Genomic DNA, 21,589 nt, shown 5'->3' on the forward strand with positions numbered 1-21,589 from the left:
ACAAGGGTTTCTACTTCCCAAGGGCAAGCCAATCATGGTCACTACTAAGTGCCCAATCTGCCAGCAGAGACCAACACTGATTCCCCTATATGACACCTTTCCCCGAGTAATCAGCCAGCTACCTGGTAGCAGGTTGGTTACACTGGACCTCCTTCTTCATGGAATGAGCAGTGTTTGGTCCTTACTGCAGTTATCACTTACTCTGGATCTGGATTTTCCTCCTCTGCCTGCATTGCTTCCATCAAAACTACCATCTTAGAGAATGCCTTATCCACCCTCATGGTATCCCACATAGCACTGCTTCTGATCAAAGAAATCTCTTCACAGCAAATGAAGTTAGTCACCACTGGTGCCTTTCAAATGAAGTAGCAGAAAAAGGGAAGGAAAGAAGACAGTTAATATCCAAACATTGTTCTGTTCAATTGGAAGCTGAGACTCCTTGGGGCTCCTAATACCACTAGCAGGCAAGGTGTACTGGGCAAGGCCATTGACCTCAGTTACCAAGGGTAAATCAGGTTGCTGCAGCACACAGTAGGGGCAAGGAAGACTGTGTCTGGGAGCCAGGGGATTTCGTGGTACAGAGCTCAGTAGTCCTATGCCCAAAAATACTGATCAGTGGGAAATTGTGGTAACCTAATAAAGATAAGATCATTAAGAACTTGTATCCCATAGGCATAAGGTTCGATTAACCCCACCAAGTAAAAAACTCTGACCAGCCAAAGTTCCGGCAGAGGGCAAGGGAACATGGAATAGGTGGAACATAGAATTAATGTAATGATTATCAACATAGGACTTATGACCAGCTACAGAAGCAGGGACTACAGCAGCCCCCAATTTAACAGAATTGTGACGTATGTTCCCTGGTAGAAGTCATCCTCTCTTAGACACCAGGACCTCCAAACCCACCCAGCCCAAGGTTTTAAGGAGAGGGAATGGCTAATTGTTTATTATTATTATTAGGTATTTATTGTTATGATGATTATTAGGTATAACAGTGAGAGAGGCAATTTCCACCTCCACCCCTCTAACATGAAAACTGCCTGTATTGCCTGATGGATAAACAGCCTCCTCCTCTATAATGTTCTTCCTCAATCTTTGCATTGGTTTGTTTCTGGACTCAGCTCAAATGTGACCTCTTCAAAGTAGCCTTCCATGACCACCTGTCATCTGAAATAACGCGCTCTCTCCATCCCTACAATCATTATCTTCCTGCACATTTTATTTCCTTCCCAGTATTTCACAGGCTCTGAAATTATCTTTTTATTTCCTTGTCTATCCCCTTTCTTCCCCCACTCCACAAAGCCTGTGACTTTGTCTTATTTCTTCAGTACTTAGAACAGTTCCTGGTACATAGAAGAAGCTCACAAAATATTTCTCAATAACATAAGGACTTCTGGCCTCCAAGAATATAAGGCAAGAGAAAACCATGTACCAAAGTTCAAGTATGAGCCCTTCAAGTATGATTCCTGCAGAGGGGACAATTCTTTTGCTACAAGGAGAAACTCAAGAGGATAGGTGTAGAACTGACAACTATTCTAAAATATTCTGTAATTATCTGTATTTTCTATCTTAAAGTGACAATGATGGAATAGGATTCAGAAGGGAAATATTTAAGCCTGCTGCTTTGACTTAATTATAGGCACAAAATGAAAATTTGGATTTTTGAAAGAAAGAACACTAGAAGTGGCCCATACTGACTCTAGTATAGCACCTCTTTGAAAGAGGCAAAATGAAATTTGGAATGTGTAGTTTCAGGGTGCTGTGTTGGAAGGACTGTAAAGAAATTTGTGAGGGCTGTGAGGACAACTGTGTCTTATTCTCTATATCATGCCATCACTCAGCAAAGCTCACAGCATTAAGGATGAGAGGTGGAAGCATTTGAGGAACTTTATAAAATGCGTTTGCATCCACATCACAGAAGTGAAGCTGGGCTACACCCAGCCACTAATTTCCACAGTGGAAAATGCACCATCTGAGGTGCCTTTCATTTCCTGGGAGGCAAATGACAAACCACAATGTAACTTCTCACACGTTTGACCAAACAATCCCAATCCTGTTGTGTTTATCTGGACCAGAGGCACAGGATGGGCATGTCTGTTCCCCATTACTGCCTCACTGAACTGGATGGAGGAACAACTTGGGAATGGGGACCCATGGCCCATGTCATGTCAATTACAGATAGCAAACCACTCACAAAAGTACCCTAGTTTATAAATAATAAGCCCTCTGAGAACCCATATGACATCCTAAGTGCTGGATGGTACATCTGAAAGCACTGAGAGAGCTGAAAATCACAGACAGCCAAGTAAGTCCCTGCTGAATACATATCTAAGGAGCTTTGCATGCATTGTTTATTCCAGCAACTTTATGGAATAAATTACGTACAACAAATTAGTTTCAGATGGTAGGATATGAAGAGCTGATGTGCTGTATAAAGGAAGGTGAACTCCCACTTTTGACCCAACCACTTCCCATCTCGGGCATCTCAGACTCAGCATTCAGATGCAATGCATTTCTGAAATGCAGTGGAGATCAGAAAGTTAATAAGTGATGAGGTTTAGAGATTTCAAAAAGAAATTTATGAGTATTGTTAACTCATTATATTATCCTACGATTTCTGGTTGTTATATGTGAAACCATAGGTAAAATTGAATCCATTCTTCCTTCATTCCTTCATCATGCACAGCAAGCAAAAATAAATGTCTTCCTGACATTTCCAACCTGCACAGAAATTCCATAATAGATTCAACTCAACACACGTTTAAAACCTCACTGCCTACCATACTGGGATGTCATTAAATTCCTGAAACAGACATAATGTCTTTCTCCATTCACCCTGAAGTCATAAATTATTTTTTAAATTAACACAGTAAAATTGACTTATTTTGGTGTTTAGTTTTATGAATTTTACTACATGTATAGATTCATGGAACCAACACTGCAGTCAGGGTAATAATTCTAGCACCCCAAAAATTGTCTAACATTACTACTTTACAGTCCCTCTCCTACTTTAAGCACTAGCAAACCATTGGACTATTCTCTGTCACTATAGTTTTGTCTTGTCAAGAATGTCATATAACTTTTGTCATGTAACTTTTCACTCAGCAAAATGCCTTTGAGATTCATCTAAGTTGCTCCATGTCTCAATAATCTGTTCCTTTTTATTGCTAGGTGATACTCTGTTATATGGATATACCACAGTTTGTTTATCCATTCACCCATTGAAGGACACGTAGTTATTTTCAGTTTTTAGCAATTACAAATAGAGCTGCTGTAAACATTTATGTATGAGTTATGTTGTGAACATAACTTTTCATTCTCTTGGGTAAATACCTAGAAGTGGGATTGCTGGGACACATGCTACACGTATGTCTATAAGAAATTGCCAAACTTTTTACAGAGTGGCTATACATAATGTCTTTTTGATAAGTAAAAATATAAAAACTATTAAAATGACCCCCAACAGCTTGTTTACTTGTGTTGAGGGGATTCCAATAGTTATTCACCATGATAAAATATTGTTCTTAAAATAATCAGAGTCATTTGACTTCATTTCTTTCTTTTTACTTTTAAAGCTTCAATTAAGTCTTTCATATTTTAATGTGATTTTTAAAACAAAATTAGGTGCTTAACATTGTAGAAGCATAAGGCCTTGAGGAATCTACTTATACATGAAGAGATTTTAGTGAGAGAGAACCAGGAGAAAATTTCATCATAGCTAGTTTAAGCAATATAACCCAGTGTCACATGTATCAAGTCCAATTTTCAATTCATAAATAAGCCTCCCCTCCCTTCCTCCAAAAACGTCCACCCCAAGCTAATTACAGAAGAAAAAGGAACATGAACACCAGCCAGAAAAGATTCACAGTTGCCACTCTTTAGTTGCTACTTTAATGGGAAACACATGTGCAAGATACCACCCAGGAGACAACTGACCGATGTGCTCTAAAAAACGGAATGTCACAAAAATGAGCCACACAAGATGGCTTACTCTCTTGAATAGGCTGAACACATAAAAATGTTTGATACCATTTTGTTCTTATATAAATATGGGGAGGTCCTGAGATGAGATGCTGAGACAGAAATTAATTTGTAGCAACAAAGTTGAAAGGCAATGACTTAAACTAGCCCTCACTTCTTATCTCATCCACATGCCCCACAATAGTTGACCATGAGATTTGGAAAGTACTTAGCAAAGTTTACATAAGGAGAAATCCTGCAAAGAAATTGGAAGAAAGGACAGAGTGGCGATTGTTCTTATTAAATAACAACACTAACACTCATTAGCTACCATCACTACAAGTAGCCAGTTCTGTTCTGAGTGCTGTATGCACAGCATCTCATTATATCCATAATTTACAGGGTAGAATTATCTCCACTGTATTAGTCAGCTAGAATTGCCATTAAAAAATACCATAGACTGAGTGGCTTAAACAACATAAATTTATTTCTCATGGTTCTGGAAGCCAGAAATTATGAGATCAAGGTGCCAACTGATTTGGTTCCTGGTAAGGGTTCTCTTCCTGGCTTGCAAACAACCACCTCCGCGCTGTGTCCTCACATGGTGGAGGGGTGGGGGTGGTACGGAGAGACATAGGGTGAAAGGGAGAGTGACAGAGCTCTCAGGTGTTTCTTCTTAGAAGGGCACTAATCCCATCATGAGGTCCCCATCCTCATGACTTCATTTAACCCCAATTATCTCCTAAAGGCCTCATTTCAAAATACCAATACAGTAGGCTTTAGGGCTTCCACTCATGAAATGTCAGGGAGAGTCAGGGAGGAACAGTAAAGTCAATAGCATCCACTTTACAAATAAATGATGTTTCAAGAGAACAAGGAGTTCACAACAGCTCACTCAGTTGGCAATCAGCAGAGTTTGAACTTGAACCCAAGGGTATCAGACTCTAAGAGAAAAATATCTACTATTTATTGACTGCCCACTGTCAGGTGTATCTATACGACATCTCTATTCTCTATGGGAAACCAAGTTTTTCTCATTATTCTTCCCAGTTATAGATATGGAAACTCTGGCCCCAAATACTTAACCAGCTATTCACAACCTACCATCTAAGCCTAACATACTGCATAAAATTTATCCTAGTGCTTATCAAAGTGAGGCCCCCATCATTACCTGGGAACTAATTAGTAATGCACATTTTGGGACCAAACAGCAGACCTACCAAATCAGGAACTCTATGGTGGTGTCCACAATCCATGTGTTAACATACATTCTAGGTAAATCTGATCCATGATAAATTTTGAGAACCACTTGTTTGTTCTATAAATTTATTAAAATAACTAATACTTTCAAAACTCCATAATAAGTGGTATATCCACAATTCATATACAGGTCGGTTTGGTTCTAAAGCCTGGGGCTTTCTGCTATACTATACTTCTTCCATCCCAACTTTACGAAGGGAAGATCTGTGATTGCAGAGCCCAGTTCTGAATTCTGCTTTGCCGCTGTAATTCCAATCAGTTCTCCTACCTATAAAAATGTGATACAGGGAAATGTCAAAGGATAATCCCTGAGAATTCGTAACACTGCTTAATACTAACCAAGAAACACCTTTGGTTCGAACTAGAAACCGAGCTTTGTGAAATTTTTATTTGGGCCTGACAATTTTGTGTTCCATTTGGTGTAAATAAGAAACAATCCAGTATATGGAAACAGTAAGTATGGAACAAAGTTACTTCTTTTAAAAAGAAAAAAATAATTTTATCTCTGTTTGACTATTTTTAATCATGTTTAATCCATCTAATTGATCATTGCTTTATCTACATGTCATCGCTGTATAATTACACCATTTTCTCCCTCCAAGGAACAAGACCATATTATATCCCTTTATACAATCTTGATAATTTACACAAAGGAATAAAAATCTGCTTACAATAGAAATGGAGATTTCTATTTCTAATTTTTGGAGTGGTAAATGAAGGTACCTGATCTCACACCAAGTGCCTTTTAAAATCATTCGCAAATAAAAGCACTTTGAAAAGGGTTATTTCCAGTGCAAATATAGTCATCTGCTCTTGTGATCAATATACCTCTAAAACATTATACTAATATTTATAATATTAATGAACATGTGCCAGTCACTGCCCAAAGCCTTTTTACACGTGGTAAAACTCATTTAATTATCACACACACATGAGGTAGCTTTTGGGATTATTCGCATTTCACAGAAGAGGAAATTGAGAATCAGGGAGGGTAAGTAACTTGTCAGAGCTCCTTCAGCCAGGAAGTACAGGACTCTAGATATTAACCTTATTAAAGAGCTCTTGCGAACATTGATTCAGACACTGACACTTGGCTCTGGATGGATGGGCTCAGTGTTGCTCTGCATCTGGATTACTTCCAAAGGTCCATCTGTGAGCCTGCCTGACCCCCGGGATGGGGCGGCGCAGCCTTTGCAGCCTTGGCACTCCATCTGGAGAGACTGAAAGGGAACAGCAAGGTGGTGACTCAGTGGCCTTGACTGTCCCTCAGTCTCCTGGGAGAAAGAGAGCAAAGTGATAAAGGGACAGAGTGGGAACTGTAGTTCTTGTTTCTCTGTTTGTTTTCCACTTGATTCTTAAAAACAGACCTATTAATCATTTAGTTCATGACTGGTAATTCCACTGATTCCTAACACATTTGAGTCAATGAAGCAAAAACTAGAAAGTTGTGTGTTCAAACTTCTCAGATGGGAGAATTAAAATCCTTTGAAAACATTTCACCGGCCAGCAGAAAGAGTCCCATGTTTTTCTGCTTCAGAGTTGTAGATGGATGTGACTTAAGCCCTAACTGGGAAAAACTTTGTGTGATTTATAACAGCAGATAGATATTCTGAGTAAGCTTCTCATACTCTTTTATTCCACCTACCAAAAACAAAAGCTGTTTTCAGCAGAGCCCAATGAGGTGAAAAGGGCTTTCCAAGGAAACTGTTGCATGTGCTTCTTGATTCTGTCCTGATTTGGGAAGTTCATCTAAGCTGAAATTACTTTGTGGAGCTGACAGGAAGTTTGTCCAATGACTTTTGCCTTTCACAGCCCTGCTCTCCTTATCTCTACAGACACGCTTCCCACTTTCTTTCTTTTCTGGCTCCCTTCCTCCTTCCCTTCACACACACCTTCACACCTCCCATCTACTCTGATTGTATTAATTGATACCATAAAGAACACTGTTATAAAGGGAGGCACAAGTGTTGTAATATTTGAGGGGCTTTTAGTGCAGGAATTAAAGGCTAATACTTGGCCTGGCCAGACCTATCATTGCACGCTATGTCCAGACTCTCCAAAACTGTGAGAGCCTACTTTGAGTCCCTCTTTCATATCTTTGTAGCATTTGAGTTCACTGAATATGTTGGGAGCTTCAGATGGAAAAAGACCCTATCCCTCCCCTGAAGGAGCTGATGCTTGCCCAGCAGGGACAGTAGGTTAATAAGTAGCAAAGCTCTCCCTAGTTAATCTGGCTCCAAGTGTAGTGTGATGGGTCCCCTACCAGGTTACTTAAGAGTATATGTCCACTGCCTGAACCTTAAAGGCCAGGTGGTGAGCCAAGGCTGTCGTGCCCAGCCGAGGAGCAGGTGTCTCTGAGAACACAAACATACCAAGGAAAATAGTCCCATCACACAGGCACAGTAGGCAAAGAGCCAAATAATTAGCTTAAATGAGAGATGGGAAGTGGGATGAATCTCTAGAGCTGTCCTGCTGCTGCCCAGGAGTGCTTTGTATGTAAGTCTTAATAAACCCATCTACTCACCAAGCTGGACTTGTCCAAGACATTTTGGTCTCCTGATACCTTCCCAGTTTGGAGGGGGTGGGGAGGAAACATTACGGTCCTAAGTTTTTCTCATAATACCAAGTGGATTCATTTAGAACGCAATTTCCTAGCAAACATCAAATTCACAGCTCTCCCTGGATCAAGAGTGGTAAGCTTTCCAGTAAAATGATCGGTTTGGAATCAGATCTACTTAAGTCTAAATACCTGTTCTACCTTGGACAAGTCACTGAATCTCATTGAGCCTCAGTTCTCTCTACTATAAAATGCAAATGACATCTACCTCAAGACTCTACATGAGGATTAAATGAGGAAATGTTATACAAAGCACATGGCATAATTCCTGGCAAACAGGAGATACTCAGTAAAGGGTAGTTTCCCTTCTTCTTCCTTCTCTCTTCCCAGACCTCACAAGAAGAGGAGTGTGGCCTCTTAGTGAGATGATATAAAAGAGACTCTAACAATATTAAACACTTCAGTAGCACCTACGACATCCCAGGCACTATTCTAAGCACATCTATATTTCAGCTCATTTAAGTCTTCCCTAAAACCCAAAAAGATAAGAGCTATTATCATCTCTACTTCATAAATGAGATAGCAGGTAACTTTATGAAGTCACACAGTTAGTATGTATGTGATGGGGCTATGATTTGATCCCAGTTTATCTAGCTCTTAACTATCACATTATTAGGAAACAGATAGTGAGAGAGGTGCTAACTGTATCTGGAACTCAAGGACACAGAACAAGCAGTCCTCAGACAATGAGCTCTGTTTGATTTGCACAGTGTTTTAAAAATCAAGTCTATATTTCTGACTGCTCTCAAAAAAGTTGGAAGATCTGGCACTAGGCAGCTCACATACTGATGTGGCAACAAGCCTTTGGTGGCTGCTGTCTGGACTGAGGTCCCCAGTTCACCAGTCTCCAGTGCTCACAGTTGTATTATAGGGCCGGCCTCACTTTTGACCTGCACATACATTTGAGCTTGTCGTCTAGAATTAGGCAACGATGCTAAACATGGTCTTAGCCATAAAGACACAAAAATTGTGTTCAATAATGTGCACCCAATGGTTAAAATGTTTGAATTAAATGAAGGAAAAAAATGAATGCAGGAAAGAGGTCTGTGTGAAAAGCAATCAACAACCAGGTTCAAACACAACCACACAGAAAATGCCTGGATAAGCCTTTGAGCCCTATGTGCAGAAATTGTAAACTCCTGCTGTTCTCCATATCTCCACACCTAAATAAAAACCCGAAAATGCAAGTTTCCTTATAGTCCATGGAGCGAAGACTCTTTTGCCTTCAATGTTAAATGCGTTCCTCTTTGTTTGGCATAGCTAAAAGAGGGAGTTTAAATTTTCATGTACTACTTAACCCAAACAATATTTTTTTCTCTCTCTTTTTTTTTTAGCTCTTTAGGCCTTAATGATTGGCATGATCTTGGAAATCAGTTAGGTATGTAGCAAAACTCTCCTAGAAACCTGAAAGATGTGGCAAGAAGAAAACATGGAGCCTTTTCTGAACAAGCCTATGAAAGAAGAATCACTTCAACTCATAAGTGTGGATTCTGGGGCTAAAGAACTTACCTACGACCACACAGCCAGCAAATTACTGACCCAGCATATTCTGAACCCAGGTCTTTATTCTTTCCAAGACTTCACACGCCTTCCTTAGAGCATCTCTACATGAAAATCTGTATAAAGAAGTGATCTGTGGTGTTGCCATTTGTATCAGAATGGTATCACAAACTTATTTAAAAGACTTTATCTAAAAGTCTTCAGATAGAGTTTTGGCCAGGGAAGAGCTCTAATATCACACATTAATAACCTTACCTTTGTAACATGTAAATTGTTTTTTGTTTTAACATCTCAGTTTCATTAAACTGAGACCAGAAAGAGCCATCATCTTTTTACCAATTTGTAATCATTTTATTGTATTATGGATCTGCAGCAATGCTGACTATATTTACAAATCTGTGAGTGAAATTTTAAAACCATTTTCCTCTTCTAATCTCTCCCATCCTGCCTTCTTAGAAGCACACAAAGCATCTCAACCACTCCCAAATTCCCTGTTGGAATACCCTTAATGATTCTGAAATATTTTGTTATTCCCCAAACACCGCCCTAAAGACGAATCACTGGACTCCAGGCTCTTCACATTGCCAAGTTGAATACAGTTCAAATGTTCTATCTAACCAAACTCTAACTTAAAACAAAGCCACATATAGTAGATGATGTGTAAGATATTCCAAAAATACCAAGGCAACAGGGAAAAAAAATCTGTGTCATCAAGGGGTCCTCCCAGAACTTCTTATAATCTAGAATAATCATTTTTGTCAAGCTCCTGTAACCTAATCACAGCACACATGTGTATATATGTATAACTAATAACGTAAATCAACTTTCATTTTAATAATGTATAGCTTAAGTTTTCTCACATCCAAAACAATTAGTGTTGCCAAATTTAAGATTATTTCTCTACTTTAGACATCAGAACATGCACAAGGACTTGAGGAATAAACAAATCCAAGAAAACAATCTTAGCCTGATAAAGTAAAAATTTTTAATAAATTCATAAATCATTTAAAACACAGTCTTATTAAATTAGCTATTTCATAGTATGTTATGAATGTAAAAGCAGAACACAGAAAAGGCATTTTCCAAAAAGATATAGGACTTAGTAGGATTTCCTTTTATGTTAAAAAATGGCCCATGGAAGAGCAGTTTTCAGAATGACCAGGGCATGGTCAGACACCTCTTTCATTGGAAGCTTCACCAAAGGGCACACTTCTGCTGAACTCAGAGTTTTGAGTCCAGACCCAGCTCTTGCCAAAGTTCACTGGGAGTTTTGCTTAGCTTCAAGACGATCCCACCTGAAAGCTCTTTGGAGACAAAGTTAAGGTAAGTTCCCCTTAATATTTCCAGAACCATATGAACATATAAGCAAACTGTGTAAGGCTATGTAGAAATGATTGAATTTTAATTTTTTCAAACTACAAACACTTTAAAGACAAGGATTCTCCTCTATACTTATTTTGTAGTACTAGCACCAAGAATAATGCATAGCACATAGTTGATACTTAATAAATTCAATACTTGTGTGAATAAACTGAAAAATTCTCACAAGACCATTGGGGGTAGTTCTACGAATCTCCCTGTAGCCCCGCAATTTTCAAAGGCTTCATCACGCAATTCCCCTCACAATTTTTTGGTTCACTAATCATAAAGCCACACAGGCAGAAAGGAAAGAAATCCCAGAGACGAAAAAGCCATTTGTTTTGTACATCCGGTCACATATTTATAGCGTTTTAGAGCTAAAAGTGGTATTAGAAGTTGCCTTTGAACAGTCCCATTTTATATGTGAGAAAACTAAAGTCTAAGCTCTTGGGTGAAGTGACTGAGACTTGATCACCCAGCTGACAAGCACCAAAGCACTTCCCGATATCATTTCCTACATATTCCTCTGCAGTTAGCCCCCGCCACCTCCACCAGAAAGTATTTGTAGACTTAGGTATTTCCTTTAAAAGCCTCAGATGACTTTACTCGGGGTGTGGTGGAAGGGACCACAATTTTATTATAATTTACCAATAGCCAGGAGTTTTGTTCCACTAAAACGTATGTATTGACTGATCTGCTGAATCTTGCTTTGGGGGGAAGGTTTTTTTTTTTTTGAGCCCATTTGAAAATGTTAAATGTTTCATTACTCTTAGATTATTAAATGAATAACTCCAGGGAAAAAATGTAGCATTGTTTCTTATGAGTATTAAGAGAAAGAGGCAAAACTTTCAATTTGACCACAAGAGGGCAGCTACAACATTTCCTCCTAGGTCTTTGGGGTTCTGAACTACGACAAACTGGGCATTTGGGGACTCAGCTTGCCATCGACTCCCTAATAATACCTTTCAACTGAATTCCCAATATGTCACAAAACATTCTCTCATGGTGTTTCCTGGGACGTTTTTTGTTTTGTTTTTAAAGAAATTATTTTCCAACTTCTTTCCAGACCTACAGAGTCTCTGCTTTAGAACTCTGTGCCAAAGTTACCATCTACAAAGATCTTTGGAGACCAATAAATTGTTAGGCTAATTAGAAAACCCACAGAAAATGTTTTATTTTAATTAAGTTTGACCCCAGATAAAAATAAAAACAGTAATGATTATCTGATTCCACCACACTTAATAAAGCTTGCTCTAAGTGCTTCACGGGATTTGCCAAATATTTGCCTCATCTCAGCCTTCATTCGTCATTCCCATTTTCATGATATCCTAAAATCTTTCAAGTCAAAATTTATTGTGGAATTTTATCACTGAGCTAAACGGTGGGAGGTCTGCAAATAAAAAAGCAGAGATTAGTAATAGCTACATTCCATATTCTTATGGTTGCACAAAAACGTAAATTCAAATTTATTTCATCTTTTAGGTGCATAAAGAGTGGGGAGTTAATCTGAAAAGTAAGTGCTAGATTTTATATGTATATATGTGCATGCATCTGTGTGTAGGTGTGGCTGTGTGCATATACTCATTAATTTTTTTTGTTTTTTCACTAGTAATTATAGACAAGTAGTTTGGAAATTTAATATTGATGTTTGTAGATTTTGAAGATGTACATAGCAATGTATTTCCTTCACATTTACTGTGAAGCCTTTCCCTTAACCATCTTATTTAAAATTGCAACCCCTGTCCCCCCCACCCCCACATATCCTGTCCCCATTCCCTGTTGTATTTTTTCTCTTATCAACATTTGACATACTTTATATTTTACTTAGTTTTTGTTAGTGTCCTTCACGAACAACCCCTCCCCAACTAGAATAAAAGCCCTGTGATGAAGACAGAATTTTTTCTATTTTGTTTATTGCCATGTCTTCAAATCTTAACAACAGTGCCTGACACATCAGAGGAACTCAATAATGCAGCAACATGGTAAAGTCACAAAAATTGAAGCATTTTTACTAGAAACTGATATTTTAAAATCTCTAGCATTGCTAATTTACCTCAGTATATTTAAGGAGACCTCCCAAAAAGAGATAATAGCCCACTATCAGAACTGAAGCATATTTCCTAAAGCAAGTATCTGAAACAATACTTGGGCTCATGATTATGGCTGAGTGTATACTCTTGAATGCTCAGGCTCAGCAGGTCCTGTTTCCCAGAAGTCAATCAGACCTGGACTGAATTCTCAGCAAAAGTGGCCTCCAAGAGTTGTCACAGCATCACACAAGCAAAGCAGTGGGATAAAGGAAAGAGCAGTGACCTATCAATAAGGAGCCCATGGTTCTAGTTCTGCCTCTGCCACTAGCTAGCCAGGAGTTAAACCATCCAATTAAATTGTTAGTGCTTTGATGTCCTCTAAAAAATAATGGATATAACACCCTGTTTATATCAAAGAACTTTGGAATCCAGTGAAATGTGAAAGTATTTTGGTAAGTATGGACTATTTTTTAAGTAGAAGATGTTATTAAAATCATTGTTTCCTGTACTGTGCTATGTAATGCCACCATTTGGTGTGGCCAGTCAACAATTTAATGGTTTAATGAACAATTCTAGGCCGAATCCAGCTCTATCAGTCAAGTGATGGTTTGTCAGGCCCTTCTTGGTACTCTAACCCCTAGGCCTTCTTCTTGCCGCTGTTGGGTTTATTTGACCCCAGAAGCTCTGCCCCATCCTGCCTCTAGGATCAATCCTAAGTGGAAACAAAAGACACTAAGGGAGCTCTATCGCCGTAATGAGGAATTCACATCATGTCACCGTACTTAGTTAGTCCAGCCCTGATCGTATGCCTCAATGCTGGTAACTGGGCATCTTCTTTCTTCTCCTTCTGACAATCAGATCAAGAATTCACCTCCTCTTGAAAGCACTTTCACAGTAGGTATAAATATTTGCTAAATTAATAACAAAGACTTTACACCAGTGTCCCTCTTGGTTTAGAGCTCTGCCAGGTCCTTGACAGTACATCCTTTAATTCCTTACCTCTTCACTCCTGGCAGCATTCCCTGATGCTGGCTGACCATCAGTAGCCTACGCTTGAGAGCATCAGAAGTACAATATATCTTCCTCGATTCCTACTGCTACATTCATCCACCTTTAGGACTTCTCACTTATTCCATTAGACTCTGTAAAGCCAACTGCTTTTCTGATCCATGCTTGGTTGTCATACCCAGTGGATACCACCTTCTATTTGCCAACTGTTCTCTCTCAGGGTCTAAAACAGGTCTGTATCCTCAGGGCCTGCCTCACTTGGTTCCTGTTCCAGCTCGTGGTGTAGCCACACCACAGGACCTTCACTGGGTTAACTGGAAGGATGCTGTTTAGTCATGGCTACCATGGCAGAACCCTGACGGCACACAAAGCAGTGCAAGTAATGTTCAACTTCAAAAAATGTTATATTTCAAAAATATGCTTGCAAATAGATTCTCCAGCACTTGAGAATGCATATCTCTACACCAACAACTCATACACTTCCGTAGTCATTCCTTCAAACACATTCACTGAATATCTTCTTACTTTGCACTGTTCTTGGCACAGGAAAAGAGAAAGTGAGACACAATCTCGTTCCTCCAGAAGTTCACAGAAGAACAAAGGAGACAGTGATAGAAATGATTCATATGCAAGGCAGCATGTGGAAAAATAGAGGACTATCCACAGTATGGTGAGAACAAGAAAAAAGAGGTGAGCCCTCTGCCTGGGTGGATCAGGAAGTTTCCACAAAGAGACATTCCACTGAGGCCTAAAGAATGAGGAAGCATGCACCAGGCAGATGAGCGGAGAAGGGTGTTCCTGGTATGTGGTTGTCAGGTTGCCAGACCAACACCCAAGTGTCAATTTAACCCCAACTGTAGCTCCACCAGTGCTGCAGGCTTATGTCAGAAACAGAAATGGAATAGGTTTTTGTAGGCCAGCCTGGGAATACTTGTTTCTGTTGGGAGATTAGTTCTAAAACCCTCAATAAAAGAGAGTTGGCCCTGGGCTTATCCCAACACACATGTACCCACTGCCACTACCACCACTCATCACCTTGGGCAAACAAAAAAAGCAGTTCAGTGTCAGGAGGAACAATTCTTGCACTTTCACTTTCTTTCACTAACTGATCTTGTGAATGCAAGGTCATGAGTAAGGCCTTTTGGGGACTGCACATACAAGACAGGTCCACACTCCAAGGAGCTTAACAACAGGCTAGGCTAGGCCAGGTGCAGTGGCTCATGCTTGTAATCCCAGCACTTTGGGAGGCCGAGGTGGGTGGATCATGAGGTCAGGAGTTTGAGACCAGCTTGGCCAACATAGTGAAACCCCGTCTCTACTAAAAATCCAAAAATTTGCCAGATGTGGTGGCACATGCCTGTAGTCCCAGCTATTCAGGAGGCTGAGGTGGGAGAACTGTTTGAACCCAGGAGGCAGAGGTTGCAGTGAGCTGAGATCATGCCATTGCACTCCAGTTTGGGTGACAGAGTGAGACTCTGTCTAAAAAAAAAAAAAAAAAAAAAAAACACAACAGGCAACAGGCTATGCAGGCAAGACCCGAGCATATAAAATAACTGAGAGTCCACGGCAGTAGCTGCCAAAATAATGACGCATTCTATAAGCACTACAGTCCTAGCCATCACTGCTTTCTGGAGAGAATAATTCAATTTAGTTGAACAAGTGTTTTACATTAAATGCCCACTAAAGGTCTGTTGATTATGTAAGACTGCATTCTGAATTTCACAAGGCAGGATCCACCAAGTTCCATAAATGTAAATAAGTTTTCCTCCCAAAAGTAACAGGTTAAGTCAACTCTGGAAAGACTATGGGGAGTTTAATTAATAGGAATTCTGGTTTACTCAATACAAGAAACACATCAAACTGAATAGGTATGAAAAAGCATTTCCCACCAGTTTAAGCTGTCTGAATTAAAATGAACTGCCTTGGGAGGTAATAAGTTTCCCATCAAGCTAGATAATTACTTGGCAGTGATTTGGTAGGGGTGATGCAAGCATTCAATGACCAGTAGGCTCCCTTCCAGTCCTGTGATTGTGTGAATTTCTGCAGCTCCCCCTTGATAACACAATAAACAAACCTGGGAACCCACACTGCAAGGTTGTCAATGTTGAAGATTGGCCATGGGTTAGGCTTATTCAGGGTACCACAGCCCATTCTGAATGGTGGTGAGGAAACAGAAAATGGGAAGGTCGAACTTCTACCAAGAACCTGACCAAACTCCGAGGGTGCTAGTCAGTATCTGGGGAGAGCTTCAGAATGCCAAAACTCATTAGTGCTCAAAAAAGGTCATAGTTATTAAACAAGGGCACTCCAAGATGAAGTCCTAACTAAAGAACTAAAAAAACAGCCCCTTGAAGACAAGATGTGTAGGATTCTAGAGTGTTTTGAAAGGCTCTTCCAATGCTGACCCCTGAAGGGCCCTCATGAATGTTAGCACATCCAGATTCTTGGGAAACTCCAAGCAAAGCTCTTGTCAAAGATGTGCCCAAGAAGAGTACCTCCAAAAGTAAACAAGCAGGGGGTACACAAGACAGTTATACAGGTCTCCTGAGTAAAGTATACAGGACTGAGATGGTGAATGCAGAAGAGGAGTAATAACCTGAGGGGTCCTTGACAACCAAGAAACAGGTTGTTTAAAATCCTGGCATCTTGTAAATTTGTTTGAGTTCATTGTAGATTCTGGATATTAGCCCTTTGTCAGATGAGGAGATTGCAAAAATTTTCTCCCATTCTGTAGGGTGCCTGTTCACTCTGATGGTAGTTTCTTTTGCTGTGCAGAAGCTCTTTAGTTTAATTAGATCCTATTTGTCAATTTTGGCTTTTGTTGCCATTGCTTTTGGTGTTTTAGACATGAAGTCCTTACCCATGCCTATGTCCTGAATGGTATTGCTTAGAAAAAAACAAACATCCCCATCAAAAAGTGGGCAAAGGATATGAACAGACACTTCTCAAAAGAAGACATTTATGCAGCCAAAAGACACATGAAAAAATGCTCATCATCACTGGCCATCAGAGAAATGCAAATCAAAACCACAGTGAGATACCATCTCACACCAGTTAGAATGGCAATCATTGAAAAGTCAGGAAACAACAGGTGCTGGAGAGGATGTGGAGAAATAGGAATACTTTTACACTGTTGGTGGGACTGTAAACTAGTTCAACCATTGTGGAAGTCAGTGTGGCGATTCCTCAGGGATCTAGAACTAGAAATACCATTTGACCCAGCCATCCCATTACTGGGTATATACCCAAAGGATTATAAAACATGCTGCTATAAAGACACATGCACATGTATGTTTATTGCGGCACTATTCACAATAACAAAGACTTGGAACCAAGCCAGATGTCCAACAATGATAGACTGGATTAAGAAAATGTGGCACATATACACCATGGAATACTATGCAGCCATAAAAAATGATGAGTTCACGTCCTTTGTAGGGACATGGATGAACCTGGAAACCATCATTCAGAGCAAACTATCGCAAGGACAAAAAACCAAACACTGCATGTTCTCACTCATAGGTGGGAACTGAACAGTGAGAACACATGGACACAGGAAGGGGAACATCACACACCAGGACCTGTTGTGGAATGGGGGGAGGGGGGAGGGATAGCATTAGGAGATATACCTAATGTTAAATGACGAGTTAATAGGTGCAGCACACCAACATGGCACATGTATACATATGTAACAAACCTGCACATTGTGCATATGTACCCTAAAACTTAAAGTATAATGAAAAAAAAAATCCTGGCATCACGCAGTACCTCAAAGCAAATTGCAAACAATGTCATTCGCTGAGCCCCGGGTATCCTGTCTCTGAAACAATGCCACTGTGTAAGAAAAACAGCCCATGTTTGGATCCCTATTCAACCAATTCTGGGCACTGTAACTGATACAGGTTTTAAACTCCCATGGGCTTCAAAAATCAGGGGACTGAATTAAAAATTTTTCACAAAGTCCCTATGAGTCCCTTATAGATCCAACTCTAGGATCTATAATCCCCATACACAAAAGAGAACATGTTATAGGAGAAGAAAACAGTTACCAGCAGGTCATTCCAAAACATGCTGGAAGAAACTAAATAAAGCAAAAAATCTTGATTTTTGATTTTGTATCTATGACTTCTCATTTTTTTCCATTTTGGGACTAAATTGTGGTTTAAATAGTTAAGCCAAATGAATAGAAGTGAAACCAATATACTACACACCAGCAGCATTCTTATTTTTGTGGAGAAAGAAAACAAACGTGCTATTTGATCGTGTAAGAAAGATAAACCTACAAAGCTTCCACAGACAAAGCCCATTAAATCAACAGGAGTCTGCCCAGTGCCCAGGGAAACCCATCAAGAGGAGCCAAATTATTTCGTTTTTTTTAAAAAAAAAGCTATCAACTTAACATTACAAATCATTTGCTGTTCTCAAGAGAATTGCCTAGTATTGCAAAACTTGATAATTACTGATTCATGACTGATTTAGGAAAAACATCGGCTTAAGTAATCAGGCCAGAGTACTGCTGCTGACCGCAAGGCTGGCAGGAAACCTAGCTTTTCTTTCATGAATGTTTAACATTTTACAAAATTTAGCTTTTAGCATATCACCAGTGGTTTGATTTTTCAAAAACCAGGGAATACAGAACATACCAGTTATGTATTATCAAGCACCTATCTTTTCTCTAACTTTTCTTCAAGTATCACTAACCAGAAACACAGTGAATTATGAGAAAGTGATTCAGAAATCAGACTTGACATGGACTGTTTGCTATAAAATGGTAGATCTTAGACTCTTTGAAAGAACTCTACAGACACTATAAACTGACAGTACATTCTAATAAAATAGCAGGAAGAATTTAATTAATGTTCTGAGTCAATCCTACACACCACAGGCTACACATGCCTACATTAGGGCAATACACAAATCTGTCATGTAAGTTTTGCTAAAGAGTCACTTCATGTGGCCAGCAGATAACAAGTATATCAGAAAATGTTCATCTGTACATGCCCCTGGGAAGATATTTTCTATAAGGATACGTGAATGTCGTATCTGCATAAAGAAAGCTATTCTCTCTTTGTTGGAATTGTTTTTCTGCTTAAAATTAAGAAATTAAGAATGTTTTGTTATTCTGCAGAGGAATCGCAGAGAAATGCTATCCTACAGATTCAGAAACTGCCTCTAATACCATAATAAATTTTCTTTTCAGATCTTTCCTTTTTTCTTTAAGATTCTGCTTTCAAGTAAACATGCTTTTGTTAGTAAAAGCCAGATTCTTGTCAACTTAGTTTCTAACAGTCCTCTCTTTCTCTCTGTCTCTCTCTCTATATATATATATAAAATAATTTTACATACTTTGTAATATATATAGAGATATATATTACAAAAATATCCAAATTGTAGGTCTCTTCACTAAGAAGACCTACATCATCAATGTTCTTGCAGGAAAAAAGTCAAGTATTTAAAGAACAGAAAATTTAAGTAAGCATTTAAGGGCAGTGGTAAAACAAGTACTTACAAACTGCTGATGTGCAATTTGGTATAGAATCCCATATAAGCAAATTGACAATATATATTAAGGTGTAAAATGGTTATACCCCAGATCCAAAAATTCCACTTTGAAGGAGATATTATTTTAAATACAACTACAATAGGAAAAATTTTGTGCACAAAGACATTTACTGCAGCATTATTTTTAATAGAAAAACAGAGAAACAGCATATATGTTGAACAGCAGGAAAATGATTAAGGAAAAAATTATATAATCTCTCAACAGATTACTATGTAGCCATAAGAAATACCTATGAACATTGGTAATAACATAAAAATGCTTATAATATTAAAAACAGAAAATAAGCCAATATTATACATACACATACGTATATAAAAATGCTTTCCTATAAAAATAAAAGAAAACCCTTCATGTAAAAAAAAGATGAAAGGAAATATTGGATGCTTTTTTCTCCTCTTTCTTTTTCTGTATTTTCTAAATTTTCTTCAATAAGCTCCTTAAGGAAACATTTTGAATAAAACAAGAGGAATTCTAAACAGACATGGATTAGAATTGATGCTTAATATTCGTGACCAAAATTATATTAGGTCTGAGAGAGGGCAAATGTGAAGAAATTTTTGTGGCCTTACTGTTTACTGAATTAATTCATAATTAATTCATTCAATGAATAGTTTTATAAACTGTCTGAGGGAGAGATGGAGGGAATCATAGAAGTCATTGTTAACCCAAGAAAATCATCTAGTCCACATTACGCAGCAGCAGGAAGAATGAACCTTAGGGGGACTGAAATGTAATTTAAGAATTGAGATAATATAGCAGCAGAGAAGTCATATGAAGAGAAACTTCGGACAAGGCAGAGAAGATCGGAAATGTTAGTACTGCAGAGATGCACTAAGGTCAAGGAAAACAAGGAGATACAAAAAGCACAGGAGTTAACAAGTTAAAGACTACTTGGGAAACTAAAGCTAGAAATCAAGTCCTGGAGGGTGAGTGGTGAGGAACTGGAGGCAGTGGGTGCAGATTAGACCCAGGGTCATTTGCTTTGTCCTTTGCAGAAAAGGGGAGACAGGCGTGAGTTTGGAAGCAAGAGGAGGGAAGAGACAGAAGATTGGAGATGTGGAAACAGCCCAGAACCATCCTGTCCCCTGCATGCCCCCAACCATCAGAGGCTGCCCATGTACCATATATGGCTGTTCCTGACACGGAAGTGCACCTCAGCTGGCTCTAAACATCTTTGAGACTTTATCTCTAAACCATGCCTCACCACAAGTCGTCTCTCCTAATCAAGCCGTTCTTGTGCTACTCCCCTCCTGCACTCACATGGCCTTCTCTACCTCTGGGAATGTTCCTTCTCTGCCCCTTTCTCACGTTCTCATTTCCTGCTACCCTTCACTGTCAGGTTCCAGGGCTCGTCCATGGTCCTTGTATTAATCTTCTAGGGCTGCCATAACAAAATACCACAACCTGGGTGGCTTAAAACAACAGACATATTCTCTCACAATTCTGGAGGCTAAAAGTCTAAAATCAAGGTGTTGGCGAGCCATGCAGTCTCGGAAGGCCATAAGGAGGGTCCTTCCTTGTCTTCTCTTACCTTTTTGGAGGTCCTGGAAATCCTTTGTGTTCCTTAATTTATACATGCATTACTCAAATCTCTGCTTCTGTCTTCATGTGGCTTTCTCATTGTGTGTCTGTGTCTCTGTTTTCTCTTCTCACAAGGACACTAGGCATTGGATTAGGGCCCACCCTAATCCAGTATGACCTGATTTTAACTTAACTAATTACAACTACAGAGACCCAATTCCAAATAAGGTGACAGGATATGAGGGCGATATGGCTGCAACATCTGTCACCCCATTGATCATCAGGGTTGATTCGGCTGATCTGGCTGGCTAGGCTGGTGTCCTCTTCCTCTCTCACTGCTCCATGTGCATCCCTCCAGAAGCTGCGCACTCGGGGGAAGAAGGTGACCATCTGGATAGAGGAGGACCAGTCTTTGGTCAAGGATATACAAGTAGCTGCACTCCCCTGCTAGAACCTCCAAACAATACCAGATAAGGTAAGAATCTTAGGTTCTGGGTAGACATGAAATCCCGGGGCTGTGGGGGGAGGGGACTCTTCAACTCAGTACAGTCCTCATCCAGTCCCAGAGAGTGGCCATTCCACTGTGGTCTCATCTGCTCCCAGTCCATCTATTCTCTGCTTGTTACTATGAAATCTGTATCCCTGGCCTTAAGCTCAATGCCACTCTTTAGAGCTATGCTTCCCACTGCCCGCTGGACAAATCCACAGGCCCTTTAAACAATACAGCCACTTCCAAAAGACAGTCCAAATTCCACCATGGCTCCTGTGTTT

At 39.5% G+C, this 21,589-nt stretch overlaps 1 long non-coding RNA gene across 2 annotated transcripts in view; it reads left to right on the forward strand.

Annotated features, from left to right (window-relative positions):
- The window catches only part of LOC112132079 (uncharacterized), a 118,925-nt gene that overhangs the window by 79,894 nt on the left and 17,442 nt on the right, over window positions 1–21,589 (forward strand). The window contains exons 7-10 of one of the 2 annotated variants that reach the window (XR_010136291.1): window positions 9,172–10,660; window positions 12,179–12,209; window positions 14,281–14,424; window positions 21,177–21,293. This is a non-coding gene — a long non-coding RNA (uncharacterized LOC112132079). Of the gene's footprint in view, window positions 1–9,171; window positions 11,375–12,178; window positions 12,210–14,280; window positions 14,425–21,176; window positions 21,294–21,589 lie in introns of both variants that reach the window. The other variant, XR_010136290.1, reaches the window with a different exon arrangement.

The sequence above is a fragment of the Pongo abelii genome, chromosome 12, assembly GCF_028885655.2.
Source record: "Pongo abelii isolate AG06213 chromosome 12, NHGRI_mPonAbe1-v2.0_pri, whole genome shotgun sequence".
NCBI classification, from domain to species: domain Eukaryota; kingdom Metazoa; phylum Chordata; class Mammalia; order Primates; family Hominidae; genus Pongo; species Pongo abelii.